The sequence below is a fragment of the Perna viridis genome, chromosome 5 (assembly GCF_037379345.1).
Source record: "Perna viridis isolate PV_CMFRI_1.1 ecotype Kerala chromosome 5, ASM3737934v1, whole genome shotgun sequence".
Classification (NCBI taxonomy): domain Eukaryota; kingdom Metazoa; phylum Mollusca; class Bivalvia; order Mytilida; family Mytilidae; genus Perna; species Perna viridis.
The window spans coordinates 10,824,687-10,836,541 of record NC_142449.1 but is presented as its reverse complement, the minus strand read 5'-3'; positions in this window follow the sequence as shown (position 1 = coordinate 10,836,541).

Genomic DNA, 11,855 nt, shown 5'->3' with positions numbered 1-11,855 from the left:
CAAAAAGGCATTTTGACCCCTATGTTCTTTTAGTAACGACTGCCATGCTTATTGACTGATGCCAAATTTTAAATGATCAGTTTGTGGTGAAAATATTATCACAAAAATATGCCAACTTTTATTAAATTTTGTTGCAATGGGTTTCAGAGTTGAACACATTAAAACGACAAAAAATCTGTTTCAGGGGCCATAAATCATACAACAGGCAACAAATCATTTTGAAAATTCTAGCTAAAGTCCGTCTACTGATGAACAAATTACACGCCATCAGAATTTGGCTAAATTCAACGGTTTTTGAGTTATTTGCAAAAAAACTGTATTTCGACCTCTTTTTTCTAATTTTAGTAACAACGGCCATGTTTTTCATCGATCAAAAATCTAAACGGTCATTTTGTGCAGAATATCCTAAAAAACAGTAATACCAACTTTCATTGAATTCTGTAAAGAAGTTTCTGAGGAGAAGATTTTTGAAAGTAAACATCAAAAATAGCAACCAAAAAAAAAGTCCAAAAAGGGCGATAACTCCGACATGTCTCAACAGATCTTCACCAAAATTATATCACAGATTGATCTCCGCATGGTGATCACTTTTATCTATGTCAAAATTTGGTTCAACCTAACGGTTCTGGAGATATATGCAAGAACTGCTGTCTGACCCCTATGTTCTATTTTAGTACCGGCGGCCATGTTTCTCTCCGATCAAAAATCCAAACGGTCATTTTGTGCAGGATACTCTAAGAAACAATCACCTTAAGTTTCATCCAAATCCATGCTATAGTTTCAGAGGAGAATTTGGCTAAAGCTAACGGATTTGGAAATATATGTAAAAAACTTCTGTCTGATCTAAATGTGCTACTTTTAGTAACGGCGGCCAAGATTTTCTAACTAAAGGATCATAAATCCCCAAATTCTTTGAAATTTCTCTAATCTAACGCAATGTTGCTAAAATACACCCATATAGCTTTTAAATTTTGAAATAAAAACTATGTCATGCGGTGTACGTTTCTGTCCATATTTTGTGGCTGAAAAGGGGGATACTTTTTCAAACATCAATTTTTCAGTAGCCACCCTAAGCCTTAAGTGTCCCATAAAATACACATATATGGGCTGCTAGCTTTCAAACTCGATATTTTTAGTACAAGTTTTTTTTTTTTATGAATATATCTTTTTATTATCTACCAATCGTAAAAGTTTCTGTATTTTTTCCTGGGCTTCATGTTGGGTAAAGATCTGGCTGAATACCGAGAAGATATAATTGCGCTAATGTAACCTTTAACCCATGTCAGAATTTGGCTAAACCTAACGGTTATGGAGATACATGCGAAAAACTTCTGTCTGACACCTATTTTATATATTAGTCATAGCGGTTGTTTTGCTACGGATCAAAAATCCAAAAGCTATTTTTTGTGCTGGACAGGACATTCTAAGGAACAATAATGCCAAGTTTCATTGATTTCAGTAGTTTAAGATGAGAAGATATTTGAAAAAAATTAAAGATGACGATGACGGACACCAAATGATGACAATATTGCACATGGCATTTTGTGCCAGATGAGCTAATAAAGCAAAAAGATATAATTACAACTTCTTGGTTTATGTTGGGTAAAAGGAAGAAAACAAACACACTTGTATCAATGACATCCTAACACGTGCTAATCTGATACCTGGTTAGAGAGGTCAACTTCTTTTAAATAGGGGAATGACTCCTCGTCACACTGTAAATGTAATGGTCGTCAACAGATTGATTATATATGTCAAATGTTGTAGCTTGATTGCGAAAAAAAATTGTTGACTTTTTCCACTATTTTTAAAAATATCTGCTACTTTTGCAGACAAATCGCGAATATCTGCTAGAATTATTACTATTTTCAAAGGGTCTTTTATTTCAATAAACTATTTTTTTTTTCAGAAATGCACAAGACAACATTTTGCCCTATTTGATAGACGCATCATTTTTATTCATTTTTTTTTAACCTGATTAAAGATTTGCTGTTTACGATGTGTTGATCTATATCATTGAATATATGAGATATGTATATACTAACTTTCTAGAATATATAGGGCGAAACATTGTTCTTTGCTATGGCAATGCCGTCGCAATTTAGCACGAGGTTCCTAACAACAAAAGGAAGATTACTTTGGAATTGATTTTGGGGTAGTAGTTTTCGTTTTAATCATATTTTATTCATAAATAATGAATAGGATTGGATAGCAGGCTAGGCCTATATATATATCCTCTCCATTGGATTGGATAGCAGGCTAGGCCTATATATATCCTCTCCATTGGATTGAATAGCAGGCTAGGCCTATATATATCCTCTCCATACAAGGCATTTACATGATGGCATAATATATAACATATTGGACATTTAGAAAAGAATACATAGAAAGAAAGATAACTCTGTTTCTCTTGGAAGTTGGCTAATAATTTTATCATCTGTTATGGTAAGTACTATTAGTATTCTTCTAAAATAAATAATTAATTAAAGTACTTTAAGTTATAATTTAAAATTGTTTATCGCATAAATTAAAAGAATTAGAATTTAGTGAAAATATGTATGCCAAATTTATTTATCTTTGAAACTTTAAATTTTATACTTTGTCATCTAAATACATGTAAAAAGAAGGAAGGAAATAATTTGGAAAAAGTATATCAAAATTTCTTCTTGTTATTATGAAACAAAAAATAATTTTAATTAAACATAATAGAAAATACAATATATACATTAGTCCGTCAACAAAATACCACCTGCACAGCACTATAAGCATTATACATTACAATTGTGTACTACTGAAATCTTTTAGTATTCTTAATAAAATTTTGAGTAGCTAACATCACCTTGACATTATAGTTAAATGTCAGGTGTTCATTACCATGAAGTATGTTATGTAAGTTAAAATCGATCTGTAGCTTAGCACAAACGCTCTGCAGTGACCGCCTCTAAATTTGATAATGTGGACAAAACATAAAATAGTGAATATGATCTTCGATCTTGTCTCCATAGTGTGGAGAGTGTGGATTGTCAGTCAGGTGATGAATCTGCAAATGATGCTTCAGATTGCTAGCCTCACACCTCAACTGACAATGCAATATATATTCTATTTCCTGTTGTCTGTTTTGAAGTATTCAGGAGCTCCAGGGTTGGCTGAATTCAGCCTCTTTCTGAAAACATCAACAGATGGACTATTTTTTGTTGATGTAGGAAGTTGATTCCAGAGTCGAATAGTCGAGGGTATAAAGCTCTTAGAATATGCCATAGTATTACAAACAGGCAAACATATGTTGTTACTGTTGACTTGTTGCCTGAGATTATAATCATGTATATTTAAGATATAAGGTTGTACAATGTTTGATAAATACTCTGGGGCAAGGTCGTTAACTATCTTGTACATCAAGATTAGCCTATGCTTCTCACGGCGCTTATATAATGGTTCCCACCCTAATTCATCATACATCTTTGTTTTTGAGGAATTGATCCGCAAACCAGTAATAATTCTACCGGCCTATATTCTCGAGTAAATTCGATTCATATAGTGTACAGTTATCCCAAACAATATCCCTATATTTCCTGGAGACCTGGTACTTCAACATTCTAAGCAATTTTAGTCTGTTATATACCTTTTTGTAGATCTACATATATTTACATATTTACATGCTATTCCATTTTGCATTATTCTGGAAGTCAAGACCCAGGTGTGTATGTACATTGACATCATTTACCTGGTTTTCCGGACCCCCAAAATATACAGGATGGTTCTCTACATTTCTTCGAGAGAACATCAAAGACTCAGTCTTGGACGATTAAATTTAATAGCCCAATTTCGAGTATGTGATAAATCTGTCGATAACCTGTCTGCAACATCTATGTAATTTTTATCATCAACAATAACAAATAGTGATGTATCGTCTGCAAAAAAGTTTTATATGACAGTCTACACCATCTATAATATCGTTTATATAGATAAAAAAGAGGAAAGGTCCTAAAACAGGACCTTGGGGGACCCCTGCATCAATATCTCCCCATCCAGAATTATACAAAAATAAACAACACGTGAACATGTGGCTATATAAACAATACAATACAACGGTAGTTTATTTCAATAGAAATGATTAACCGTTTCTCTGAGAAGATAACAGTTCGATCACATCATTAGGTGGTGCATTGACTTCGGCCTGGACTTGCATGGTATTCGCATTATCTGTTTTCTTCTCATTGGCTTTGTTATCTTGTTTTTGTTGGTTTCGCGTCTTGTGTTTGGCGGCTGTTATGCTGTTTTCCATTGCTCGGTTTTGTGTTTTCACTTTTACCTGACTGCTTCGGCACAAAGGTAACAGATAGTTCACTTTCCCTTGTACATGCAGTCACAGTACCATTGTTCTGTTTGATAAATACCATGCCAAGAAATACCCCCAAAAATTTCTGGTCTGCCCCCTACAGGCACTAATTATCTTTGGTAACGTGATAGTACAGATGTGGTCAGTAATGTATCTATTATCTCAGCAGGGTCTAAAGTTGGATTTTGGAGCGGTTTGTCTTGGCATGGTATAGACGTTAGAAATTCGCACATAGGAAAGGTTTTCTTCATTTTGTATTTACTTTTTTTTTCGGGGGGGGGGGGGTAATTTTAAACGACGGTCTAAGATTGTTATATACTTACAACCGCTTAGATTAAATGAAATATTGAAATAAGTAAGAAATGTTCTCTGGCTATATTACAGTTGTGAATATGCAAATATACATTTACAATGAAACCTGTCTAAACTGGATCTCTTTCGGACTTTAAGGTTGTTCGGTTTAGAAAGGAGTTCAATGCATTCAGGTTAAAATACACTAAATTTGACACAAAGGATCATCAAGAAGTATCTTGTTAAGACAGGTTTTCGGATTATTCAGGGTTCGGTTTAGACAGGTTTCATTGTATATAAAAATAGCCAATTACAAGGCCTTTCCGACGACCTTATTTAAATTTACCCAAAAGCCACGGTTTAACATGGCCGCCGTCGGACAATGAAAATTATTCATAAAAATAGCCTAAAAATCGTAAAAAATAGGAAAAAGATCGTAAAGACTTGACTTTATTTCTTAGAGAAAACCTACACATAGGTAATAGAACAAGCACTGGGCAGACCTCCTAGACCCTAGGTTTACAAAGCAAAATTGTCTCAAGTGACCACCATCCTTATTTATTGACATACTGAACCATCGTACTTTACAGATATTCATACTATTCCGACGTACACGAGTCAAGTCGAGGTTTTATTTATCTATTTATTTATTTATCACCGCAATCAAATTGCAAATGTTGTTGGTAGTTTTTATGTCATTATTATGTTCCCAAAACGAAATGGGAAAGCATATTCTATTTTGTCGGTTTCGTCTTCTTCTTATTATTACAAGCATTCAGTCTCTCAAACATATATCCATGCCAAGAAATACCCCCAAAAATTTCTGGTCTGCCCCCTACAGGCACTAATTATCTTTGGTAACGTGATAGTACAGATGTGGTCATTAATGTATCTATTATCTCAGCAGGGTCTAAAGATTTTGGAGCGGTTTGTCTTGGCATGAAGGCCGTCTCGGATCCAAGTTTCTGATATGAATTTGCCCTTTTTAAGTTGTCTAGCTTTGTAGAAAAGATTTGAACTGCCTTTTGATAGTGACTCATTGATATACAACCCCGGTCTTAAATATCGCTTATTGGAATATATGAACTCTTTTAGTCGGTAATTCACAAATTTTACTGCGATAGGTCTGTCAACATTAGGTTTTTTAATACCAAGACGATGTGATCGGTCTATATCGGTTGGGTCTATTTCAATATCGAGCTCGGCTTGAAGAAACTCGTTAAGAAACTTATTTCTTCGTTTAATTGTTTTATGTTTTCATGGAGCGGTTGAACTAGATTGTCTATTTCTGATTTTAATGTAGGGGCTAGGTGTTCCAACAACCTACTTTTAATGTCTGGAATTTCTACGAGGGCGGAAACAAAACGATCAATGATATCGTTGTTCGTGAGGGCACCTAAAACTGCGTCAATGAGAACCTCAGCGTCTTCAGCATGTTCAGATGTTTCACTAGATAGTAGTCGGTTTCGATCTATAGCCGAAAGGTTGGCGAATACGCTACCGGTTGCAGCTTGTCTGTTATCTGTTTTCTGTTGTTTACTTTGTCTAGCTTGTTTATTTCGATGTGCTTTGCCTGTACCCCCCATGTTGATATATTGGTATATTTAATGTTTATAGGATAGATGTTTTATATCTTTTTTTAATGGCAAAGTCAAATTGTAAATAGATCAGTTATAGACAGGTTAATACAGGCTAGTACTCACTCGGGTCCAATGTTTATATGATCAAATTCACGTTTCCAAAAACAACATTTTTGCTGTTAAGATATAATGTTCATTGCAGCGGATCTAATTAACACCACGTCATTTAATTGCTTCTGAGCACTGATTATCTTCATCTTATTGAGTTTTCAAAACAAATTCTCTCCAGATTCAAAAATTAGTCCACCATGTTCGTTGCCTCGTTTGCACAACGATAGTGGTTTTAAACGAGTTGAAATAGGGACCAGGAAGATAAAGCAAACACCATAATAAATTTGATACCAATTTTTTTTTATTTCTTGTGCGGGAACTGAAAATAGCTGCCCAAAGATGAATATAAGCAGACGGATACGACACCGTCTATCATGAACTCAAAGAATTTACTTGAAAAAGACCGTGTAGTAAAATTTCATTGTAGACATTTTATTATACCCCTTGCTTGCCGTCCATCCGTTAGTCCGTCCTCACTTTTCTAATCAGCAACTCCTCCGAAACCGCTGAATGGAATTTGAAAAAAAATCACAGTCTTTATTACAGAATGTCTTTTTGTACCTTCTTTTTTGTTTTTTCCATCTGAATGACTTACAGGGGTTCCTGATGCAAAACATGGACTTCCCCATTGATCGACTAAGGAGGCTGTCTTCTAATCCGCAATTCCTCTGCAACCGCTGAATGGACTTTGATGAAAACTTTCACAGATACTTTAATAAATGGTGCTATTATGCACCTCAGTCTTATTTTGTTTTTCCATCTGAATGGCCTATTGGGTTTCTTATATGGTTTCTGTGGAGGGAAGCGTGGGTTTCAGTAAGTGAGTTTTGCTCGCAGTTTTTATATAGTTTTTACTTGATTTAAAAGATGTAAAAAAAAAAATTCAAGTTTATTCATAATATGAATCTGCTTCCATACAATAATGGGAGACTTTATGACAAAAAATATCTTTGTTATACATAACCACAGTACGCAATAGGTTTCTTATTGTATACAGCGGTCATTTCAATCCATTGCAGTAAATTTAGATAAAAGGGGGATAACTCTTGAGTATTTGTAGGTCACAATTACGAACAAAAAGGTAACAAAATTGATAAATTGAAAACGAATCTTTACTTTATCTGTCACTTGTATTAAGATATATAAAAAAAAAATAATGTATAAATATAACAAAACACACACATACGCACACGAAGAAAAACTGATTACGAAACAATAACAAAAACTAACCCCCAAAATAACTAAAAATTGTATAGGAGTACTTAAGATCAGTGCTCCAGTTGTCCATATGTAGCAATAGTAACTTATACTTTTGTCTTCAAAATTCCTTCATCACCTTGTAAATTTCATAAAAGGTAAATCGAAAGGAACTTATTTTAAGTCGTTTTTTCTTCACCCACAAGAACCTTTTGCCCCGACAGCGACCTTGATCCATGACCTTCTGACCTGAAAATAAAAAAGTAGTCTTTTCTTAGCTCTGGGTTCTATCGGTGATGCTTTCGCAAAAACGCAAGATATGCAATGAAAGCCAACCTTGACAGACTGTCGATCTGAAAGACCCACTAGCAACCTATACATGATGCATTAAATCCATTGACTGTTGCAATATTCTGGGTTCTGTCGGTGCTTCTGTCGTCAAAATCTATCGAGATGAAAGCAAAGTATGCAGCGAAAATCGACCTGGCCAGACTGTCGGCTGAAAGACCACATGATGCATTAGGTCCCTAGGTCGCAATAGTACGTGTATGTAAATAAAATGTTCCGAGTTGTGTAGCGTGATACAGCCACAAGTGTACAATACTGAACAATGGGTCCATATATGGATTTTTTTTCAAAGGTGGAGAATTTGGATCGTGGTAAAATGTGTATCTCAACTAAGGTTTCATACTCAATACGAAAGTGATTTTAGATACCATAACCATTCATCTATTTATAATTTCAATATAAAAAAAAATAGTGCAATACAGCATCAACAGACAAGAATTCTTTAACGGGTTGAGAAAAGCTTGGATGTGAAAAGATTGTATTTTTTTTAATTTCCCAGAATATACAACTGAGGCAGCTTGTCATCACAACTTCTCTGAAACTACTCAACCAAAACTGATGAAACTTGGTAGATAGCACAGTTTGGAATAGTACATGTAGCCATGCTATAGCACTTTTTTTCACGAATTAACAGGTGTTTTTATTACTTTTTTCAGCTCATTTATTTTATAATAGCTAAATAGATTTTTCATTCCCTTTTCTATAGCTGATGGAACTAACGGATGTAACACACGTTTTAAAAGCCAAAATCAGTTTCAATTTGTATACAGTTTTTTCCTTACATGATATTAATGTATATTGGCAACGAGCAAGTGAATAAAATATTTTCGAAACCAATTTGATAATGTTAGTAGGAATAAAACAAAATGCTTCACAGTGATCAGCTGGATACATCCACAGAGGTTGAACCTTAATCAGTTGGTATCAATATGCACACCAAATTCAAAATTCAAAAGTTCTTAATTTGGATTGTGATCAATTGTTTGACAAGATTCTGACCAGAATGTATGTGGTAATACCATTTTAAATTTGCAACTACACAAAAGAAAAGCTAAGTTATTTATAAAAAGTCGTAAAAAGATAATCCATCGAAACATTTTGACATGGAACCAAGTAATACAATGTCATAAAGACGACAGGGGAATGCCATTTTTATGACCACAAAAATTTGAAAATTTAAAAATTGACAAGACTATTTTGACGAATGAATGAAAAATTTCACGGAAAAAAGTCAAGATACAAAAATTTACAGGAAAAAAGTCACGGAAAAAAATCGATATAAAAATTTACAGGAAAATTTCACGGAAACAAGTCAAGATATAAAAAGTCACACGAAAAAATCAAGATATGAAAAGTCACAGAAAAAATGTCGCAGGAAAAAAGTCAGAGTTTATAAAATTGCGAAGTTTTTGCGGAAAATATCAACTGTAATTGATTTTCGTATATTTTTCTTTTACTTGTATTTATTATCATTCATTTTATATCATTTAATATTGAAAATGGCATATTTGATGTCTAAAAATTAGATTTTGATTAAAAAATATTTAAATAAAAACATTGAAAGCGAAACAGCATTTTTTACTTTGGTAGGAAGCCATTTACTTTATACATACTCATTACATGATTTAAAAGGGGAAGGCCACAACACCCGGGGTCTGATCTGCATAGCGCAATTTATTTTACAACTATAATGAATGGAATGCCACGAAAATAATTATGAGAAGACATGACTACAATTGACTTAAATTGGAAATCATTCATACTAAGATGTAGGATGTATTTTTTTTTTTTTTTTTTTGGATAATGTATGATTGAAAGCATTGTAGCTTCTGACTTTTTTCGTAGCAAATATTGTGAACTTTTTTCCTTGTGACTTTTTTCCTACCGATGGCACTATTTTTCCGTTCAACATTTTTACAGATATATATGTTGTGTACTAAATGTAATTTTGTACACATTATAATATAGATGAAAATTTAGTACAATTTTTAATTTGTATATTCAGTTTGTACAAATTATCAAAATCAATTAATTAGAATAAATTATAATTAATACAAAAGCAGCAAACAATCTCCTGTAATTTGGATAAATTTTCATCCATTTGTTATTGTTGAAACTGGAGAAATTTCTAATATTACACCAATATAAACACCAACTATGTGAATATACACGATTTCACCAAAAAAGTAATTTTTGGCTGAATAAATTTTCCATTTTTGAAAATTACTCAGAACATGTCGAAGAACCTTGACAACGTTAATTTCACAGGATTATTTTTATTTTGCACTTTTGGAGTTTTTCACCCCCCTTGCAAAATAGGTAACCCTGCCCACAAGTATTTGAAAGTTTGCGAACAGCTCCAGGCAAAGAAATCTGAAGAGATGGAATCGAGGTCACGAAAAGGCTATACCTTGATTCCCGCCAAGATGTCAAGTTAATTCAGTATTATTAAACATTTGGAAAAAATATCCTGCTGATCAACCATTCATACTTGAATAAAGAAAAACTGAATTAAAGAAAGTCTTTCTTTGGTACTATATAATATTGTGGAACAATATCATAGACATCCATATGCTTTTACTTAAAACCAAGTGTCTACCGACAAAGATACCGACGTTAGCATCATACCATTATATGACTGCCATTTTTTGGGTCGTATAAAATTTAATAAAATGCTTTGATACGACCGCATAGGTCGAACCCTAATCAGTTGGGGCAAATATGGACACACCATTCAAACTTGATACATCTTTGAATTTGTTTACGATTAGATATTTGGCACAAAATAAAAATTTAGACCAGAATCGAAGTGGTTACTTTTTGGCCTTTATTCCTAATTGGTTCCAGTTAAAACCCAACCTTCCCTTGGGGTATGTAATTGAATTTATAAGATATCACCTCATTCATGTCAAGTTATTGTCTACATCAAGAACACAAAATCTATCCCCGTCTCACTATTGTGGAATAATATTACAGAGTTACATAGTTAATTTCTATAAAATTCTAGTTTTTGGCCCTTAATTTTAAAACGGTTAAGCCATAACCAATACTAACCTTCTATTTGTAGTTTTGAACATTGTTATAAACTGCAATAAAGATCAACCTACTAAAATTCCAGTTATCACAGGTAAACCAAGCCTCTACGGAAGACGACAGCATCACCTCATCATACGACCGCAAAATTGTGGTTGTATAAAAACGTGGCATAATATGACCCTTGCAAAATTTAAAGAATTGAAATTGTGCAATATAATCAACTATATATGGTGACCGACAACCTTACAAAATCTGAATAAAATCTGTTGAGCCATTTTTGAGGAGTTCTATCTGCAATATCAAGTGTGACCGACGGATAAGCTTGTGTATCCTTCCAGCAATCTTTTAAATGTACAGTGTCCTTCTGTGTTCTACTTATTCTGGCGAACTTTATACCAAATTTGTTATTTCCTATGTGGAGTCAAATGAAGCAAATGTTTCGGGTCATTGCAGTGTTTAGGGGGATCATCTGTTATTGTGTTTTCTTTTAATTTGAAGTATTTACTGCACCCATACATGTATAGGATTTAATTAAGTAACTTTAAAATATGTAGAATGCCTACTGTTTACAAACAAAATTATCGTTTCTGTTTGAATGTATATCAATGCTTGTATCACAAAACATCAAAAAATACATGGAGTGATAAATCTTTTAATGGTAAAATACAGCCTTTTTGACTCTGTACCAAAACTCCCCTCATGTATATAATATAGGTGCATTTTCCCACGCAGTCGGTATTGAGTTTCTTTTGATATCACATGACATCCATGATGCTTAACCATGGCAACCTAACCTATGTACCTTGCAACCTCGCATTTCATTGGACAAATGTGATACCAACAGGGACATTTAAGGCTGGAGGCATTGGTGTCCAGAATATTTTCCATTACTTTTATATATTGAACAATCTTTTTATATAATGAATAATTGGAAATAGTCTATTTGCTGAACCAAT